This window comes from Syngnathoides biaculeatus, chromosome 3 (assembly GCF_019802595.1).
Source record: "Syngnathoides biaculeatus isolate LvHL_M chromosome 3, ASM1980259v1, whole genome shotgun sequence".
NCBI classification, from domain to species: domain Eukaryota; kingdom Metazoa; phylum Chordata; class Actinopteri; order Syngnathiformes; family Syngnathidae; genus Syngnathoides; species Syngnathoides biaculeatus.
Genome location: NC_084642.1, coordinates 36,680,857 through 36,703,217, shown reverse-complemented (window position 1 = coordinate 36,703,217; position 22,361 = coordinate 36,680,857). Strand labels below are relative to the sequence as shown.

At 42.4% G+C, this 22,361-nt stretch overlaps 1 protein-coding gene across 8 annotated transcripts in view; it reads right to left on the bottom strand.

Moving 5' to 3' along the window:
- The window catches only part of shank2b (SH3 and multiple ankyrin repeat domains 2b), a 292,642-nt gene that overhangs the window by 248,327 nt on the left and 21,954 nt on the right, over window positions 1–22,361 (bottom strand). For 6 of the 8 annotated variants that reach the window (XM_061815646.1, XM_061815649.1, XM_061815651.1 and 3 more), the window contains exon 2: window positions 20,560–20,729. The exons of 1 other annotated variant lie outside the window; for it this stretch is intronic. The gene's annotated coding sequence lies outside the window, so the exon portion shown is untranslated. Of the gene's footprint in view, window positions 1–377; window positions 508–20,559; window positions 20,730–22,361 lie in introns of those variants that run through there. One more of the 8 variants, XM_061815648.1, reaches the window with a different exon arrangement.

The following is a 22,361-nucleotide window of genomic DNA, read 5'->3' as shown; positions in this document are numbered from 1 at the left end:
GTAGGTGGGAAGTAACCTTAGTGCCTGGGCAAAACCCACGCAGGCACAGGGAGAACATGCAAACTCCACACAGGCACGGCTGGGATTTGAAACACGGTCCTTAAAAAAGAACAATATGCGAACAGTGAAGCTGTTCAACAGTGAATCATGGTGGTGGCAGATTTAAATCCAATTGAGAAGCTGTGGTGTAACCTTAAACGGGCCGTGCATGCAAGAAAACCCTCCAATATGGTGGAGTTGAAACAGTTCTGCAAAGAGTGGGATAAAATTCCACCAGAGTGATGTGTAAGAGTCATCACCATTTCTTGCAAATGCTTGATTTCAGTGATTGCTACTTCGGATGGCAAAACTCCTTATTAGGTTAAGAGAGCAATTACTTAGCCCGATAGGACTCCTTTTTCAGCTTGACAGCATCCCTTACTGTAGGTGTCCACCAAGGTCTTCGGGGCTTACCCCCGTGACAGGCACCGACCAATTTACTGCCACAGCTCCAGTCTGCTGCCTCAGCAAAATGGTCCACTGTGAATCAATGTTATTACAAATTATTTCGGAGGTTAGAGTTGAAACACAATATCCCCGCATACCCAGAACAAGTTATTTTGGAGGTGGGAGTTGAAACAGTTTCTGACAAGTGATTCTGCCAGACATTCCCAGAGTAGCGCATGCACATTGATCACAAAGAGACTTTTCAGCACGCAGGAGCGCTCAGACCGTCACACCGGGTTTCAAATCCCAGACCCACCTGTGTGGAGTTTGTATGTTCTCCCCATGCCTGTGTTGGCTTTCTCTGCATGGGGACTCCAGTTCCCTCCCACATCCCAAAAACATGCATGCTAGGTTAATTGAAGACCCTAAATTACCCATATATGTGAATGTGAGTGTGAATTGTTGTTTGCTTATATGTGCCCTGTGATTTGTTGGGAACAAGTTCAGGGTGTAACCTCCTGCCCGTTGACAGATGGGATAAGGTCCAGCACTCCCGTCAACCTTGTGAGAATGAGCAGCTAAGAAAACGTATGTATGTATGTATGTTTGAGATTCTTGCTGTGGTTATGATTTGATTTCCTGAGACACTGAATTACAATTGTATGTCGACTGTAGGTCACCTAATTTTTAATTTTTCCATAGATTTGTCCTTAGTGGTCACTCATCCATCCATCCACCCATCTTCTACCACTTCTCCGGGTCACGTTGTGAGGGCAGCAGCTATAGCAAGGATACCCAGACTTCCCTTTCTCCAGCATGTCCTGGGTCATCCCCGGAGTCTCTTGCCAGTGGGACACGAGAGGCATCCTGGAGGCATCCGGATAAGATGCCCGAGCCACCTGATTTGGCTCCTCTCATCCTATTTCTAAGGGAGAACCCTTAAACCCTGCGGAGGAAACTCATTCTGGCCGCCTGTACCCTGTTCTTTCGGTCACGACCCACAGCTCGTGACCATAGGTGAGGGTAGGAATGTAGATCGACTGGTAAATTGAGAGCTCTGCATTTCGACCTTACCTTAGTGATTATGATATTTGAAATCAATACAGTGAAGCTCATGAACATGCAAATTTATTGTCCATTGATTGTGTTTTATTCCTTCTTTTTGAAATGGCAGTGAGTGAAGGTGACTGTGGCTGAAAAACAGAATGACAGGAATAATCACTAAGTCATTCATGCTGCTCTAAATGACGCTTTGGTTTGGTTTTATGAGAGAACGCTGTGGCTTTATTTATGAAGATCCTCCTCCTATCACAGAAATACAGTAATTAAGATCTAATTTAATCAAACAAAACAACTTTTATTTGATTAAGCGGGAAGAGTTGACAAGCAACCCAATCAGAATTTCATTTCCTTTTTTAAATTCCATCCTGGGCCGGGTGATGCCATTGAATGCAAAAAAGTATTTGGCACCTTCCTTATTTCAGCTTTTTTTTTTTTTTGCATCTCTATCTCACACCAAATATTCAAATAATCAAACCAATTTTAATGGGAAAATCACAAAGAGACAACTCAAGGAAAAACAAAATGCAGTTTTCAAATGAAAATTACATTTATTAAGGAAAAGAAATACACACCGTTCTGACACTCTGTGTAATCACCCAACTCCGTTTAAATCACAAAGTTAATGTGACTAACCACAAATTTGGGAAAGGTAAGTTCAATTTCACAAGCCATGCCCAAAACAGATACCACCATACTTGTTGAATCAAGAAATCACTTAAACAGAATCTGTCAGAGAAGACCTGAAGAACCAATGCATCATGCCAAAGAAGACTTTCAAGAAGAATAAAAAAAAGATTGAACTCCATCAGTCTGGAAAAAGGGTTACAAAGCCATTTCTAAGGTTTTAGGGCTTCAGTGAACCACTGTCAAAGCCATTATCCACAAATGTAGAAAACTGGAAACAGTGGCACACTTTCCCAGGAATTGACAACCAACTAAAATTATTCCAATAATGAGACAACGACTCCTTTAGGAGGTCACAAAAGAACCTCGGACAACATCTGAAGACCTGCTAGCCTAAATTAAGGTCAGTGTTCAGAACACTACCAGAAGAAATACAACTGGCAAAAAATGCTGTCCATTGGCGAGTTACCGGGCAAAAAAACCTGCTGTCACAGAAGACTACAAAGAGTTGTCCCACATTTGCTAAAAGACATTTGATTATCCCCAAGACATTTAGAGAAATATTCTGTTGACTGACGAGTCAAAAAGTGAACTTTTTGGAAGGTGTGCGGTCCTTAACATCTGAAGTAAAAATGGTACAGCGTTTGATAAAAAGTACATTACGCCAACAGTGAAGCATGGTGATGGTAGTATGATGATCTTGGGCTGCTTTGCTGCCACACGACCAGGACAACTTGCTGTGATTGATGGAACAGTGAATTCTTCTGTATACAAAAAAACCCAGAAGGAGAACGTCCGGCCATCACTTTGTGCCCTCAAACTCAAGTGCTCTTGGATCATGAAGCAGGACAACAATCCGAAACACACTAGCAAATTCACCTCTGAATAACTCATAAAAACAAAATTAAGGTTTTGGAGTGGCCAAGTTAAAGTCCAGATTTAAATCCACCACGCCAGTCTGTCCATTGGACGTCCAGGCTCCCCGAAGCAAGGAGCTCGGCTGAGCAGTTCACGATGGGGCCACTTGGGCAGAGTTGCGTGAGTAGTGTCCCAATGGCATATCAAGATCTTAAAAAGAACAGGTGACAGCTGTTAGGAAGCACCACCGAGGCAGGAGCGTGAGGTGGCAGCTAATGCTGGTCGAACACCACCAAGGCGTGTGCGAGAAGTGGCAACTGCTGGTCATGCACTGCGGAGGCATGGGCAAGAGGTGGCAGTTGCTGCTGATCAAGCACCACTGAGGCATGGTTGAGGGGTGTTGGTTGCTGCTGGTCAAGAAAGGCCAAGGGATGGTTGAGAGGCGGCAGCTGCTGCTGCTCAAGCACCACTGAGGCATTGGCAAGAGGCAGCTGCAGGTCAGACATCACTGAAGCAGGAGCAAGAGGCGGCTGCGGGTCAGGCACCACCGAGACATGAACGAGATGTGGCTTTAGTTCAGGCACCGCCAAGGCAGGAGCAACAGGTGTTTTCAGATCAGGCAATGCAGACGCAGGAGCAAGAGGCGGCTGTGGGTCAGGCAGCATCGAGACATGTGTGAGAAGCGGCTCGGGGTCAGGCACTGCTGTGACATGAACAAGAGGAGGCTTTGGGTTATGCAATGCTGAGACATGAAGGAGAGGAGGCTCGGCGTAAAGCACCACCGAGACATGAATGAGAGGCAGCTGGGTTTTAGGGATCGCCAAGGCATGAGCGAGAGGTGGCTGAGGGTCGGGGTATGCCTGGACATGAGCGAGAGGCGGCTCGGGGTCAGGCTCTGCCAAGACATGAGCAAGAGGCAGATTGGAGTCTGCTGATGCCACCTCACCCTGCTGCCATCAAGCCTTGGTAGGAGTGGCCACGAGAGGGGCAGAGTGCACAGGGACTCGGGAAGGTCAATTGGGAAACATGGGTGCTATGGAACAAGTATAGTCAGTGGTGGCTTTTACTTGCCATGGAACGGGTGGAGGGAAGCTGATCTCTACTTGAACGTCTCCACTTGCCACCGCCATCTCAGATAAATGGCCAAACGGGTGCCCCAGAAAAAGTCGGAGGAAGAGGACTTGGGCTTAGGAGACAGGGGCAATGAGACGTGGAGAGGTGACACAAATTGACTTGGGGTTGGGGTTAAAAATAGGGAGGGAACAACCGAACTCTATATTGGAGTCAGAATCGGGCAGGCAGTCATATAAATCAAGGTTCTCCTCAAAATCAGATAAATCAGGGTCTAACAAAACATATGGCGGTGAACAGGTCGGGCGTGGAGGACAATCATTATACATAGGGGGCGCAGGTGACAAGGAAGCAGAGGAAAAAAAGATAGAGCCCACTCAGAGAGCGGACACTGTTGGCAAGCTGAATGGGCCTGGAGGCAGACTGGGGGCAGGACTGGGAACGCTACGTTTTTTTCCTGCTGGGTTCCTGGCTAGTTCGCTCGTTCGTGGGACATGGTGTAGGACACAAATGCAGGTATCTGAGACCGTGGCATGATGCTCAGGGTAAAAACAAGACTTAACTAGATTTGCCTGTGGTGGCACACCAATGATGGCTGTGACAACATACAGCAAGAAGCTCGCATACTCACACAGATTCCCACAGTCTTATACCACAAACTGGAAACTAGCAATCTAACACACAAGGGTCATGTAAAAAATACATAGAGATAATATGAGGTGCATCTTAGGAGCTGCTGCCGGAGGCAGCCGCGTACAGGGCAACCACCCCGCTGACACTTTTGTTTGTTATATACAGCTTTTAACAATGATAGATATGGACCAGGGCCAGCTCTTGGGTGCCATGAGGAGACAAAAGTGTTGATGTTCCATTGAAACATAAGTGTCACCAACATCCACATGCAAAACTCTATATCAACATAGGATTGTAGTGGGAAAATGATTATACAGTAACTGTAGATTTTCTTTCAAATTAATGGGAGAGACAAATATTTTATTGAATCCCTGAACCACAAACCAAAGAACTGCCCAGATGAAAAGACAATCTTGAAGCCCATTCTTACATTAATACCATTCAAGTTTAATGTTCAACAGAAGGTTTAATGGAAAATTTTCCATTTTACAAACATGACCCAGTTCCACCTCATGCTTACAGCTTAGGTTTGTCTGCACACTATGAATATTCATGAGAAACTATATTGAGTAACAGGAGGGAATAAACAATTCATTTTGACCTGCAAATGAGTTCCCAGATGTGACGCTTTAATACAGTGAGGTAAAATATGTTATGTTATGTTTAATGATGTGGTAGTCCATAATTAATGAACTGTGATGACAAATAATCACACTAATAGAATAAACCAGAGCTGATGTTGAATTTGTGAGTATTTGTTGTTGTGACTCATTATATTCAGCTACAAAATTTATGTCCATCCATCCATTTTCCAAGCTGCTTATCCTCATGAGGGTCGTGGGAGTGCTCGAGCCAAACCCACCTGTCATCAGGCAGGAGGCAGGGTACACCCTGCACTCACAATCACACCTAAGGGCAATTTAGAGTCTACAATTAAGGCACATTTTTGGGATGTGGAAGGAAACCGGAGTACCCGGAAAAAACCCATGCAGGCACGGGGAGAACATGCAGACTCCACACAGTGGGGGCCAGGATTTGAACCTTAATCATCAGAACTGTGAGGCCAACACTACAGCTGCTCCACTGTGCTGACCCACAAAATTTCTACTTTTTTTTTATATACATATAAAAAGATTCCTCTGGTGATGCGTCTGGTAATGTGTTTTAATGCATCGGTTTCAGTTCCTCACTTTGCTATTTTGTCAAACTATGATGGCACTTATCTGAGTGGTTACCTCGGTAACGTAGTCTCTATTACTGTATATGTTTTGTTGATTTTGTTCATCTTTGGAGCGATAACATGATTTACTTATTCAAAGGAAGACTTGCTAAATATTAAGACGTCTAATCAGGACTTTCACCAACTTCAATCCACAGTTTTTTCCCTGAGTTACCAACTGGCAGATCGGTTGTAGTCGATGAAGCATGGAAGAAGCAAAGACCATGCAAAATAGGGAAGCATACCCAAGTGCAAATTAAGCTATGACAATAAGAATTCTGGATGCCACTCAGTTCAATTCGCCTCACAAATCTACTCTCTTAATCTTCTCACAAAAATCAGTAATGACTTTTGAGGTTCTGATGTCCTGTGCTTTACGTAGACATGCCTTGTGAATGTATCCCTGATGGCGCCGAAAAGGTTTCAGGCTTTCCTACTCCACCAAGCTGATCACAACACAGATAAAATCAAGTTAAGTCAAGACCGTGACAAACTCGGGACTGTCAAAGGAATCATCGGTACCCCCTACACACTCTTCAGGACTTGCACACTGCCAGAACAAGCCAGACTAGCATGTAAAATTCTTTCGGACACTTTATAACCTGGTCACCATCTCTTCTAGGGAGAACATGCAAAATCCACACAGGTGAGCTCGGATTTTAACCCAGGTCCTAAGAACTGTGAGCCAGATGTGGTAACAAGTCATCCACTGTACAGGACTATATATACTTATCATTAAAAAACATTTTATTACATAATTTGTCATTTTTTATGTTCTCTTCAAACATTTTTTATTTTTTGGAAAGGACACATAACATCATGAAACAACTACACACTAAATGTTGATGACCTTGGAAAATGAATGCTGTGCTTGCACAGATGATTGACAAACAACAGTAAAGTCAAAATGTCTTTTTTTAGAATACCAGAACCACTTTTTTACAATAATTTTCTAACGGATTTAATAACGGAAAGGGAAACTTTTTACATATTATTATAACAAAGCATTCATATTTGTATGCTCCATGTGTTTCTACAAGTTTTAATTTCTTCAGGATTGTGAAATATGCAGGGATGATTCTTTTCAGTCTGAAATGCAGCCCTATGGGGGCACAAACCAGTGCAATCTGTAGGCCGGTCCCAAGCCCGGATAAATGCAGAGGCTTGCGTCAGGAAGGGCATCCGGCGTAAAAACCGTGCCAAACAAATATGAGCGTTCATCTAAAGAATCCCATACCGGATCGGTCGTGGCCCGGGTTAACAACGCCCGCCCCCGGCACTGCTAACCTGCAGGGCGTCGGTGGAAATTCAGCTACTGTGGGTCGAAGACAAAGAAGAGGAGGAAACCGGATCCAGCGTCAGAAGAAAAAGAGGAATGCACAGAGCCTACAACTGAGTGTAGGGACTTTGAATGTTGGGACTATGACAGGAAAAGCTCAGGAGTTGGTTGACATGATGATTAGGAGAAAGGTTGATATTCTGTGCATCCAAGAGAGCAGGTGGAAAGGTAGTAAGGCTAGAAGTTTGGGAGCAGGGTTTAAATTATTCTACCACGGAGTAGATGGGAAGAGAAATGGAGTAGGGGTTATTTTAAAGGAAGAGCTGGCTAAGAATGTCTTGGAGGTGAAAAGAGTATCAGATCGAGTGATGAGACTAAAATTTGAAATTGAGGGTGTTATGTATAATGTGGTTAGCGGCTATGCACCACAGGTAGGATGTGACCTAGAGTTGAAAGAGAAATTCTGGAAGGATCTAGATGAAGTAGTTCTGAGCATCCCAGACAGCGAGAGAGTTGTGATTGGTGCAGATTGTAATGGACATATTGGTAAAGGAAACAGGGGCGATGAAGAAGTGATGGGTAAGTACGGCATCCAGGAAAGGAACTTTGAAGGGCAGATGGTGGTGGACTTTGCAAAAAGGATGGAGATGGCTGTAGTGAACACTTATTTCCAAAAGAGGGAGGAACATATAGTGACCTACAAGAGCGGCGGTAGAACCACGCAGGTAGATTATATTTTGTGCAGACGATGTAATCTGAAGGAGGTTACTGACTGTAAAGTAGTGGTAGGGGAGAGTGTAGCTCGACAGCATAGTATGGTAGTATGTAGGATGATTCTGGTGGTGGGTAGGAAGATTAAGAAGACAAAGGTAGAGCAGAGAACCATGTGGTGGAAGCTGAGAAAGGAAGAATGTTGTGCGGCCTTCCGGAAAGAGGTGAGACAGGCTCTCGATGGACAACCGAAGCTCCCGGAAGACTGGACAACGACAGCCAAGGTGATCAGAGAGACAGGCAGGAGAGTACTTGGTGTGTCATCTGGTAGGAAAGGGGAGAAGGAGACTTGGTGGTGGAACCCCATAATACAGGGAGTCATACAAGGAAAGAGATTAGCGAAGAAGAAGTGGGATACTGAGAGGACTGAGGAGAGGCGAAAGGAGTACATCGAGATGCGACGTAGGGGAAGGTAGAGGTGGCAAAGGCTAAACAAGAGGCATATGAAGACATGTACACCAGGTTGGACACGAAAGAAGGAGAAAAGGATCTCTACAGGTTGGCCAGACAGAGGGATAGAGATGGGAAGGATGTGCAGAAGGTTAGGGTGATTAAGGATAGAGATGGAAATGTGTTGACTGGTGCCGGTAGTGTGCTAAATAGATGGAAAGAATACTTTGAGAAGTTGATGAATGAAGAAAATGAGAGAGAAGGAAGAGTTGAAGAGGCAAGAGTGAAGGACCAGGAAGTGGAAATGATTACTAAGGGGGAAGTCAGAAAGGCATTACAAAGTATGAAAAACGGGAAGGCAGTTGGTCCTGATGACATACCGGTAGAGGTATGGAAGCAATTTGGAGAGATGGCTGTGGAGTTTTTGACCAACTTATTCAACAGAATACTAGCGGGCGAAAAGATGCCTGAAGAATGGAGGAAAAGTGTTCTAGTTCCCATTTTTAAGAACTAAGGGGATGTTCAGAGCTGTGGGAACTATAGAGGAATAAAGTTGATGAGCCACACAATGAAGTTCTGGGAAAGAGTAGTGGAGGCTAGACTCAGGACAGAAGTAAGTATCTGCGAGCAACAGTATGGTTTCATGCCTAGAAAGAGTACCACAGATGCATTATTTGCCTTGAGGATGCTCGTGGAAAAGTACAGAGAAGGTCAGAAGGAGCTACATTGTGTCTTTGTGGATCTAGAGAAAGCCTATGACAGAGTACCAAGAGAGGAACTGTGGTACTGCATGCGTAAGTCTGGTGTGGCAGAGAAGTATGTTAAAATAGTACAGGACATGTATGATGGCAGCAGAACAATGGTGAGGTGTGCCTTAGGTGTGACAGAGGAATTTAAGGTGGAGGTGGGACTGCATCAGGGATCAGCTCTGAGCCCCTTCCTGTTTGCAGTGGTAATGGATAGGCTGACAGATGAGGTTAGACTGGAATCCCCTTGGACCATGATGTTCGCAGATGATATTGTCATATGCAGTGAAAGCAGGGAGCATGCAGAGGAACAATTGGAAAGATGGAGACATGCACTGGAAAGGAGAGGAATGAAGATTAGCCGAAGTAAAACAGAATATATGTGCGTGAATGAGAAAAGTAGAGGGGGAAGAGTGAGGCTACAGGGAGAAGAGATAGCGAGGGTGGATGACTTCAAATACTTGGGGTCAACAATACAGAGCAATGGAGAGTGTGGTCAGGAAGTGAAGAAACGGGTCCAAGCAGGTTGGAACAGCTGGCGAAAGGTGTCTGGTGTGTTATGTGACAGAAGAGTGTCTGCTAGGATGAAGGGCAAAGTTTACAAAACAGTGGTAAGGCCGGCCATGATGTACGGATTAGAGACGGTGGCACTGAAGAAACAACAGGAATCTGAACTGGAGGTGGCAGAAATGAAGATGTTGAGGTTCTCGCTCGGAGTGACCAGGTTGGATAGGATTAGAAATGAGCTCATTAGAGGGACAGCCAAAGCTGGATGTTTTGGAGACAAGATTCGAGAGAGCAGACTTCGATGGTTTGGACATGTTCAGAGGCGAGAGAGTGAGTATATTGGTAGAAGGATGCTGAGGATGGAGCTCCCAGGCAAAAGAGCGAGAGGAAGACCAAAGAGAAGGTTTATGGATGTGGTGAGGGAAGACATGAGGGCAGTTGGGGTTAGAGAGGAAGATGCAGGAGATAGGCTAAGATGGCAAAAGATGACACGCTGTGGCGACCCCTAACGGGACAAGCCGAAAGGAAAAGAAGAAGAGGTTAAGTAATGGGAAGGTCATAAAGCACATATTGAATCATGCTTCATTAGGGAAGAAGTGATGACATCAGAATACTAGCATTTGATTTAGCATTTATGTAAGTTGCCATATGATGGAGATCATTCGCCAATGAGGAGCAACTATTTTACATCTGTGAGAAGAAAACGCTGATATTAATTATAGTGTCAGTGTAGTGAAGTCATTACTCAAGATGTTGTTCACACTCACGGTGTCACATCAATATTGAAATGATTACCCCTCAGCAGACAGAATTGCATAAGTAGCAAACAATAAAACAAATAAACAATGACTGAAAAAATAATTAGAACAAGACATGCATTTTAAACGCTATTTATATTCTCCCATCATGCTTTGCGGTGTTCTCAGCATGTAAATAGTTTTTAAGTGCATATTTTGTTCGTTTGTTTCAATTATTTCTTCAGTTAGTTTTTTTGTTTTATTGTTTGCTAGTTATGATGTTTCATTTGCTGTGGTGTGATAATTTTAGTTTCGATGTGACACTGTGAGTCTGAACAACATCTTGAGTAATTAGTTGCAAACACTGGCAGTAAGTAGGGTAAAGTAGCCTTTGTTTTCGTTTAAATTTAAAACTGCAATTATTCTTTGCTCACTTGTAAGGTTGTATGGAAAACTCCATGAACTCTACATTGTACTGTAGCACTACCAGTACGTCCCACTGTAGTTCATTGGATTTGTCACATATTTAAAGAATATGCAATGTATTATGCACATAAGTTGCGTGCTGGTTTGCTCAGAGACTTTGCCTTATGGTTGCAAAAATATGGTCAGATAAAAATATAGGTATTTTAAAACTTCTCCATATATTTTCATTATTTGCTGGTGGGGTGGAGTGGGTAAGGAATATAACCCCCATGAATAATGAGGCAACACTGTAATTCATTGAAAATAAAGGTTTATTTCACGTCATGCATCTTAGTACAGCTACAATCTGTTTAAGCCAGTCTTAAGCCAATACGTATTTACTTCTTCATGAGCCCATCACTCGTCACACACTTCCTAAAGGATTTCTGCGTCCATTATTCACAGTATCATTATTACACTGTTCATACATGGATGTAGTAAGTTGTTCTTACAAACAATCGACACTTCTAAGAGTTAGTGTTCCTTTCTTGCCTTGACCAACAAGTTAACAAGTTCTAGACCAGGGGCTGCCAGCCTAAATATCATCTTCCCCGCAACACTAAAAAGGTTTAGTGTAAATGGAAGAATGGCTGGAATAGTGCTTGTACCACACTATGCAGGTTAAAATTACTGTATGTTCAATACATACCTCATGCTGTTCATTATATGGTTCGTAGCATTAGAATGTGCAGCTCTACTTTCATTAATTTGACAGCACATGGCGTTCCCATTGAAGCGTCTACCTTCTTTTTCATTGTGAAGTTGTGTTATGTAGGTACATGGGGTTCATAACAAACCAGGAGAAGAAGAAGGCAGATAAATTAAGAGGTGCCATCATTCAAAACCACACCACTACTGGAGAAGTTGTACAGAATGTTCACAGGCAAGTCATAGAAATGTGTAAGAGGATGAGACCTTTGAATCCAAAGCAACACAAATTTAGTTTGACAGAGCATCTCACTGTGCTATACATGATGATTTAAATACAAAGAAATAAAACATTTAAAACTTTGGGAACAATAAAAATGACAAAATACATATATTAAAAAATGAAAAAAAGAGTAAAATTAAAAACAATGTACAGTGCAAGAAATATGATTAAAAGTGGAAATACATGAGAAAAAGAGCATGAGAAAAAAAAAATATTTTTCAACCTGGATTTAATTCATATTCACATTCACAGTTAAGAGCTGATATCACCTCTGTTGGAAACTTATTGGATTTGTTTGGAACATGAGTCTGTCGATCTCTGTTTGTATTGCGTAAGCAATTCTTTCATGTATTCAGGACCTAAAACCATTCAGTGATTGATAGACCAGCGGCATAATTTTAAAATCAATTCTAAAACTGACTGGAAGCCACTGTAAGACTTTAGAATTTGAGTTATATGTGCTCACCTCTTTGTTCTGGTCAGAACCCGAGCTGTGGCACTCTGAGTGAACTGCAGGGGTTTAATGCTCTTTTTGCGTAGTCAAATCAGAAGACCACGACAGTAGTCAAGTTTTCTTGCGATAAAAGCATTACCTGGTTAACTTGACATACGGTGCCTTGTGAAAGTATTTGGCCCCCTTGAACTTTTCAACCTTTCACCACATTTCAGGTTTCAAACATAAAGATATCCAATTTTTAATTATCTGTCAAGAATTGACAAGTGGGACACAATCGTGAAGTGGAACGAAATTTAGTGGATATTTTATACTTTTTTAACAAATAAAAAAGTGAAAAGTGGGGCATGCAATATTATTCGCCCCCTTTACTTTCAGTGTAGAAAATTCACTGCAGAAGTTCAGTGAGGATCTATGAATGATCCAATGTTGACTGATGATGATAAATAGAATCCGCCTGTGTGTAATATAGTCCCTGTATATATGCACCTGCTCTGTGATAGTCTCAGGGTTCTGTTTAAAGTGCAGAGAGTATCATGAAGACCAAGGAACACACTAGGCAGGTCCGAGATACTGTAGTGTAAAGCCGGATTTGGATATAAAAAGATTTCCCAAGCTTCAAACACCTCAAGGAGCAATCATATTGAAGTAGAAGGAGTATCAAAACACTGCAAATCTACCAAGACCCGGCCGTCCCTCTAAACTTTCACCACGAACAAGGAGAAGACTGATCAGATATGCAGCCAAGAAGCCCATGATCACTCTCGATGAACTGCAGAGATCTACAGCTGATGTGGGAGAGTGTGCCCATAGGACAACAATCAGCAGTACACTGCACAAATCTGGCCTTTATGCAAGAGTGGCAAGAAGAAAAACATTTTTCAAAGATATCCTTAAAAAGTCATGTTTAAAGTTTGCCACAAGCCACCTGGGAGACACACCAAACATGTGGAAGAAGGTGCTCTGCTCAGATGAAACCAAATCAAACTTTTTGGCCACAATGCAAAACAATGGTTGGCGTAAAAGCAACACAGCTCATCATCCTGAACAAACCATCCCCACTGTTAAACATGGTGGTGGCAGCCTTATGGTTTGGGCCATCTTTTCTTCAGTAGGGACAGGGAAGATGGTTAAAATTGATTGGAAGATGAATGGAGCCAAATGCAGGACAATTCTGAAAGAAAACCTGTCGTTTCTGCAAAAGACCCGAGACTGGGACAGAGATTTATCTTCCAACAGCACAATGATCCAAGACATAAAGCCAAATCTACAATGGAATGGTTCACAAATAAACGTATCCAGGTGTTAGAATGGCCAAGTCAAAGTCCAGACCTGAATCAAATCGAGAATCCGTGGGCAGAGCTGAAGACTGCTGTTCACAAATGCTCTCCATCCAACCTCACTGAGCCCGAGCTGTTTTGCAAGGAAGAATGGGCAAGAATTTGTCTCTCCATGTGCAAAACTGATAGAGATATACCCCAAGCAACTTGCAGCTGTAATTGCAGCTAAAAGTGGCGCTATGAAGTATTAATGCAAGGGGGTCAAATAATATTACACACTCCACTTTTCAGGTTTTTACTTGTTAAAAAAAGTTTAAAATATCCAATAAATTTCATTCCACTTCATGATTGTGTCCCACTTGTTGGTTTTTGACAAAAAATGAAAATGTTATATCTTTATGTTTGAAGCCTGAAATGTGGCAAAAGTTTGAAAAGTTCAAGGGGGCCGAATACTTTCACAAGGCACTGTACACACCTCCGCTCTAGAGATGTGCTTCAGATGGTAAAAGGAAGTTTTTGTGATTTATTTGATTGTTGAACATCAGGTCGGAATCTATGAGAATGCCAAGGTTTCCCACTTGGTCTTTGGTTTTTAAAGATAGTAAGTAGTGAGTAGATAGTAAGGTATTTATCAAGAACAATTATCTTTGCTGTGCCCTGCGATTGGCTGGCAACCAGTTCAGGGTGTACCCCACCTCCTCCCCATTGACAGGTGGGATAGGCTCCAGCACTCCCAGTGACCCTCATGAGGATAAACGGTGAAGAAAATGGATGGATGGAATTATCTTTGCTTTATTGCCAGAAACAATTGTCTCAGTTTTGTTGTAGTTTAGTTGAAGAAGTTAATCTGCTTTAGACAGTGACACAACACTTCAATTGAACTGTAGTCATCTGGAGATATTGCAATATATAACTGTGTCATCTGCATAGCTATGATCGTCAAAATTGAGGTTTTGAAAAATTTTACCCAAGGGTAGCATATACAGGCTGAACAGGAGTAATCCAAGAACTGACTCTTGAGGGATCCCATAGATCATAGCCATTTGTTGAGATTGACCATTTCCAATTGTTACAAAGTAGCTCATTTTCTCTCACCTGAACATTGTAAGGACTGTACTATGATGAGTTCGGAATCCTTTTGAATTTTTTTCTAAAAGTCAATTTCAATTCAAGAAATTGCTGAGTTGATTTCAACTAACTTTGTCGACAATCCTGGCTATGAAAGGGAGATTCGAGATGGGTTTATAACTTGCTAACATGGAAGCGTCCAGTGCTCTGTTTTTTAGATTAGGCTGAACAGCAGCTACTTTAAAAGCTTTAGAAAACTTGCCAGACTGAAGTGAGCAACTGATTATTCATTGCAAATCAGCTTCCACTGACTTAACTACAGTTTTGAAAAGTCAGATGGTGTTGAGTCGAGACAGCTCGTTGATGTTCTTTTGCTGAACAGCTTTCGCTTCAGTTTTTTGGTCAACTGTATCAAATTCTGACAAGGTAAGAGAATTTTCCCTGGGTGGCTTCAGATCTTGAATAATTTTCTCATTTTGCTGAATTGTGCTGACATTTGAATCGATGGATTGTATTTTTCACTAAAATTATGGGCAAGTTCATTGCAGCTATTTCTTGTTCTGGAGCGACCTGATTTGGGAGGGTTGAGCTTGTCAAGCACAGCAAACCGAGTGTGAGTATTGTTGAAGTCCTTACTTATGATTTCAGAAAAGTGTTGCTGTCTAGCCCTGACTGACTCTTGGTTAAGATTACAAAGACACCGTCTGTAGAGGTCACAGTCAATTTGGAGCTTAGTTTTTCTCCACTTATGTTTGGCTTTCCTACAATTTGATTTAGAGCTCTTAACCATCACTGTGCTCTTCCACAGTATTTCAGGTCGCCTCAAGATGGTCTTAGTTTTAAAAGGAGCGACAGCATTCATGGCATTTGACATTTTCCAAAAGTCCATCAACTGTCTCAGCATTCAGTCTGTGGCACAACCACAGTCTCCATAAACTTTGTGGCAGTACTCTCATTTATGTACCTTTTCTTAAAAGAGATATAGGTTGTCTGAACTTTTGGAAGAATCTTTAGTTCAAAAAATACACAAAAATAGTAAAAAATACCAATATCCTTAACTTCAATTGACGGAATTTCAACATCCTTAGAGATGACCAGATCTAAGATGTGACCTTGAATGTGAGTTGGACTCTTAATATGTTGAGAGAAGTCAAATGTGTCTAGTATGGCAGAAAGGTGTTAGTTTGTTTTTTTCCATGTTTCTGTCAACATGAATGTTAAAGTCTCCTGTCATGACAAAATAGTTATACTCAGTACAAATACTGTAACTGACAGCAGTTCTGAAAAATCATCAATAAATTTTCGATTGTATCTTGGAGGGGTGGCACAGTGGATGAGGTGGTAAAGCGTTGGCCTCACAGTTCTGAGGGCCCGAGATCGATTCCAGCCCCCCCTGTATGGAGTTTGCATGTTCTCCCTGGGCATACGTAGGCTTTCTCCGGGCACTTCGGTTTCCTCCCACATCCCAAAAATGTGCAACATTAAATGGACACTCTAAATTGCCCCTTGGTGTGATTGTGACTACAGCTGTTTGTCTTCATGTGCCCTGCGATTGGGTAGCAACCAGTTCAGGGTGTACACCGCCTCCTGCCTGTTGAAAGCTGGGATAGGGTCCAGCACTTCCCGCAACTCTTGTGAGGATAAGCGGCAAAGAAAGCGGATGGATGCATCTTGGAGTTCTATAAAATATTGAAAGAATAACCTTTGGGACACTTTTAATTGAAAAACACAAATATTTAAAACAGCTAAAATCACCCAGTATGATTTCTTCAGATTGAAATAATGACTTAAAAATTATAGTAATACCACCGCCTTTTTTCTGTGTTGGACATTTGATTATAAAATGAAAAATTGCTGGTGCTGAGTCATTTAAAATGCTGTTTTAGCTACTGTCTGTTAACTACGTTTCACTTGACAGCAAAAAATCCAGATCATATGTTGTAATGATGTCATTAATCATTGTTCCTCAGTGACTAGTCTTGCAGAGATAACTGGAAACAATAGTTTGATAGAGTCACATTTTGCCAGTCAAACCTAGCTGCTCGGCAATGCAGGAGTCGTTGAACCGGAGCAGATTTTTAAAATTGCCCAAGAACTGTTGTGCTGTTGGTTGTCACAATAGACGACACAGTTCTTCAACTAGATCATACTATGGAATATCATCTGAAAAGACAAGAAAAGTGATGGGTTTCGGCAATTAAATGTGATGGATGGTGCCCGACGAAATACATACGCCTGTGTAGCGATCCTTTCATTTCAGGTAGGAATTCTTCTTCTTCTTCTTCTTTTGGCTTGTCCCGTTAGGGGTCACCACAGCATGTCATCTTTTTCCATCTAAGCCTATCTCATGCATCTTCCTCTCTAACACCCACTTTCCTCATGTCCTCTCTCTCGACATCCATCAACCTTTTCTTTGGTCTTCCTCTCACTCTTTTGCCTGGCAGCTCCATCCTCAGCACCCTTCTACCAATAAACTCCCTCTCTCGCCTCTGAACATGTCCAAACCATCGAAGTCTGGTCTCTCTAGCCTAGTCTCCAAAACATCCAACTTTGGGCTCATTTCCTATCCATCCTGTACACACCAAGCGAAAACCTCAGCATCTTCATTTCTGCTACTTCCAGTTCTGCTCCCTGTTGTTTCTCTAATCTGTACATCATGGCTGGCCTCACCACTGTTTTATAAACTTTGCTCGACATCCTTGCAGATACTCATCTGTCACACCTTCTGCCAACTGTTTCATCCCACTTGCAAGCGTTTCTTCACTTCCTTACCACAGTCACCATTGATCTGGATTGTTGACCCCAGGTGTTTGAAGTCATCCACTCTCGCTATCTCTTCTCCCTAGAGCTTCTCTCATCCTCCTCTGCCCCTCTCATTCACGCACATATATTCTGTTTTGCTTCAGATAATCTTCATTCCTCTCCTTTCCAGTGCGTACCTCCATCTTTCTAATTGTTCTGCCGCCTGCTCCCTGCTTTGACTGCAGACCACAATATCATCTGCGAACATCATGGTCCAAGGGGATTCCAGTCTAACCTCATCTATCAGCCCATCCATTACTACTGCAAACAGGAAGGGGATCCCTGATGCAGTCCCACCTTTCAGACCAGACAGACGAGGTTACACTGGAATGCCCTTGCCAAAGTTCCAACTTAAACCTAATTGTGCATATCTGGAGTCCTGAAATTGGCTGTCCACCAATGTTCACCATCCACCCTGAAAGAAATGCAGAGGATCTGCAAGGAGGAAGGGTAGAGGATTCCCAATTCCAGGTGTGAAGAACATCATCAGCATCATTCCCAAAAAGACTCACGGCTGTATTACCTCAAAAGTGTGCTTCTACTAAATACTGAGTAAAGGGTTCGAATACTGTAATGTTTTGTTCCGGTTATTGCTTGAACTTTCATTTTGAAGGTCCTTATTAGTTCCTTTGGAAATGAACACCATAACTGGAAGTGATTGCTGCACCTTTGCCAGAGTAAGAAATAAAAAAGAAAGCCACGTGAGAAGGTCAAGACCAAGTATTGTCCTGTTATTCTTAGATTGAGCTATAGTACCTCCCTTACATAGTAAGATCAGATGGCTGCATTATGTTTCAGTTTTTCTTTTTTAATAAATCTGCAAACATGTAAACTACAGTTTTTTTCTGTCAATATGGGGTTATGTGTGTATAATGATGGGGGGAAATGAACTTAAATGAGTTTAGCAAATAGCTGCAATGTAACATGGTGTCTGAATATGTTCCATACCCACTGTATGTCCAGAAAGCAGAAGAATTACATCAAGGTTAAAAAACACAAAAAGTAAAAAAGATGAGAAAAGAAAAACAGGAGTTATTGCAACAGGCTGTCGCTAGTGCAGCATCGTTGATCAGATATCTATCCATCAATTTATCTACAATAACTATGCAGAACTGTTTGACAAAAATGTTTTAAAATAGTTTGTGCTCTGGGGTAATGTAATTGATAAAATAATTTTCTTTTGTTGTGAATAAAACTAAAGAAAAAATATTCACAACAGAAAAGTATCCATGCTAAAAGCATCATTAAACTATTCATATGGCATATACATCTCAGCAGGGCATCAAATAGAGTTCCCAGTAAAACAGATCATGATGATCATAATGTCCATGTTGACATTAAATTTATTTCGGGCATTCTGAGCATTTCTTACACAGATTTCAATATAATGTCCAGCTTGGAGGCCTGGACCTTAGTGATTGAAGAATCCACTGGAAAAACTAATGCATGCAAGGGGAATCCATCTGGAGGAAAGGCCGTTCCACACATTTTCACATGCTCTGGGTTTTCTGACACACACACACACACACACACACACACACACACACGCACACAGACACGCAATGTGATTGAAACCAAACTTGCAGAGAGTGCAAAAAAATTTTCCATGAGTCCTCACTCATACAAGGACCTAAAGGAAAGACACTTTGCATCAATTAATCATTGGAAGGGAAAGCAGCAGGAAGAGATTGTGCACAAAACAATATTTCAAGACAGCATATAAGAGACCACCCATCCATTAATTTTCTGAGCCACTTATCCTTACAACCATCACAGGAGTGCTGGAGCCTATCCAAACTATTTTCGAGCAGGATGCGAGGTACACCCTGAACTGGTCGCCAAACAATCACAGACACATAGAAGCAACCAACTAGTCGTGCTCACAATCACGTGCCGTCTATATTTGAATATTTAAAAAAAGAGTTTATTTTTAGCCTTCTCACGTATCTTTTGACATAGAACCGTAAATATCTGATGGCCAAAAAAGTTATTTAAAAAAAAAAATGTTGGTTGATAACAGACAACACGTCTAAGACAAACAGAGACACGTAAATAGATTTGACTACAAAACACATTTTCTTTTTCACACTTGCACGATGTCAGACTACTTGATTAAAAACTGGTATTGCAATGCTACTTGTATTCTGAAACCACTAAATCCCATTTTTTATGGCCATTGGGCTTTATTTGATCAACTAAAAGGTAACTGAATATACTCATTACCGTGGCAACATCAATAAGAGTGGATCGCGCCGGTGATCAAGAGAGAACTTTCAGGCAAGGCTTGGTTCAGATAATGTTCGCATATGCTTTGCAAGTAGGCAACATGTTATGTAGTCTGGCAAGATACAGTGGGATTGAGACTAACAGTTGTGTGTTAATATGCACGTGTTCTCTCAAATTACCTCTATAGTATCACTGTGGTTTCAGTAATTTTATTACAATAAGTAATTTCTTTTCAGTAATTTAGCACCCAATATTTCTGTTTTGTTGTAAGGTTAGTTTGACCTGATTGATTGGAACACATGACCCAACTCGAGCAGTGATTTCCAATCTTTATAGACACCGGCTGCGGCTTGGCTATCGTTGGAGCCGACACAGGATTCCGCTGTGGTTTGGTCGTCAGTGCGGCGCGAGCAATAATCTGCATTGGCTCGGTCGCCAGCGAGGCGTGTATGGACATCGACCCAGCTGTAATTCAGTTGCCGGCGAGGCGAGGACAGATGTTGGCTGTGGTTTGGTCGTCACTGGGGCGGAAGTGATAGTCCACTGTGGCTTGGTCACCGGCGAGGCGTGACCGGAAATCTGCTATGGTTCGCTCGAGGCATGGACGGATGTCAACTCCATCTTGGTCAGAGAGCAGCGGGAGGCACAAGGTGACACCCGACTTGGGCGGCTCCTCTGGCCGCTCACGGAGCACCCGGATAGATGGCCAAATGGGTCCCCCAGATAGGATTGGAGGAAGAGGACTTGGACGGACAGGGCGAAGGCACTCGGGGGATGGAAGCGTGGGGCAGCAACATAAACTGACCGGGACTGAACACCGGGAGAAAAAAAGAAGTCGACTCCGAGTCAGAATTAAGCAGCCGGTCGTAAAAATTCAGGTCTTCCTTGTAATCCAAAAAATCCAAGTCCAGCAAAATATGTGGTGGTGAGCGGGTCGTAGTCAGGGAATAATCAGGACACCAGAGTGGTGCAGATCACACGGTAGTCGAGGACAACAAGACGGAGCCCACCTGGATAGGAGATGCTTGGTCCTCAGCCTGGGAGCGCTAGCAGTGCTGGGAGTCAGACAGGTGGCGTGCCCAGCGTCACGGCCGGCGACACCGCGTCTTCCCTGGTCCTGTTCTAGCCAGATTGTTCTGTCCTGAGCAAGCAGCTCGGAGGAGGACCCAAATGCAGGACTCTGAGATGAGGGGATGATATTAAGAGTAGTTTTATTCCAGAAGGAGGTCGAACACAAAAAGGCAGTACAAAACAGGTGGAAGCACAACATGCTAGGCAAAAGGCAAGATCCAAAAACCTGCAAAAGGTCCGTTGACGATGAGGCAAACTTAGAAACATGGTCTAACTAAAGAGGCACAGGCTCGCTGTGAAAAACGTATGCTCTACACCAAGGGTCTGGAACCTATGGCTAACAAGCCACACCTGGCTCTTTTGGTGGTTATGTATGGCTCGCAGAGCCCTCATAACGACATACTGTATACAGCAGGGGTGCTCATTGTATCAATCGATCAGTCAATCGCGAGGAAGGTCTGGTTGAGCGCGTGACTGCATGACCAAAAAAAAAAAAAAAGACATCAGCCTGATGTCTTTTTTTTTTTTTTTTTTTATTTTGGCACCACACGTAACTCTCTAACAACAACCTGCTGCACAGCCACACACTCTTCTTCTGAGTTTACCTTTTCCTCCACTCTTAAAGGGGTATACTCATAATTACAAATGTTACAGTCCTTACGCAGGCTATCAATGTTCACATATCATATCAGTATTGATATGACAATAGCCATAATGACAGAGTCCTTGCGCGCTGCCCACCACCGGAATTTTTTTTTTTTTTTTTACATAAAGACATGTCTCTGTCAGCAAGCATTGTTGACGAGCGCACGTAAGTGGAGACAAATGAAAAAAATTCAACCTGCAGACTAGCTGATTGTGAAAACTCGCAGCATGTGGATATTGCTATATTGATAATGTTTGGTTATACTTATGAATGTGAAGTCTTTCTCACGTTTAAAAAAACAGTAAGACCAACCTATGTTCATGAATAACGGATGGAAATCTCAAAGGCTGCATGAAGTTTAATGAAATGAGTATGAAATAGACGACTAAGCCATCAGCAAAAAAGTCGCATTAATGGTAATAAGTACTTTTGGCCATCTTTTGGCCATCATTGGTTAGCAGCAGAAAAATGTTACTTAAACGAATTTAGAGACTTATTGTACTCCTAAAGTGTTGGTCTTACATAAAATGCACGAATACACTTGAATTTAGTTTAAAGAATATTGGACGGCTCTTTTGGAATTACATTTTAAAATATTTGCCATTTATGGCTCTCTTAGCCTAAAAGGTTCCCAACCCCTGCTCTACACTAAACTTGTGAACGTATGCACGGTAGCGGAGTAACTCAGGATGCAGTAAAGCATACGCAACAAATTACCAAATGCCGATGACACATTCACCATTTAAGTGCTTGGTCAATTAGTGCCCAAAATGTAACAGCTGCGTGACAGCTGTCAGAGGTGGAACCGCCCTTGGCAGTGGTTTGGCCATGCTTCTCACAGGACGCACCGCCCATGGCAGTGGCTTGGCCATGCCCCTGACAACTTTGTGATTCACAATAGGTGGGCAATTATTTTTTTCACATAGGGTCAGTAAGGTTAGAATTTTTTTTGTGTGCCTCAATAAATTGAAGTGCCATTTGAAAGCCGCATTTTGTATTTCCTTGGGTTGTCTCAGAGTGATATTAAAATTGGTTCAATGGTTTGAAACCTTTGTGTTATTTCCAAAATCAAAAATCAGGAGGGGGGCAAATACC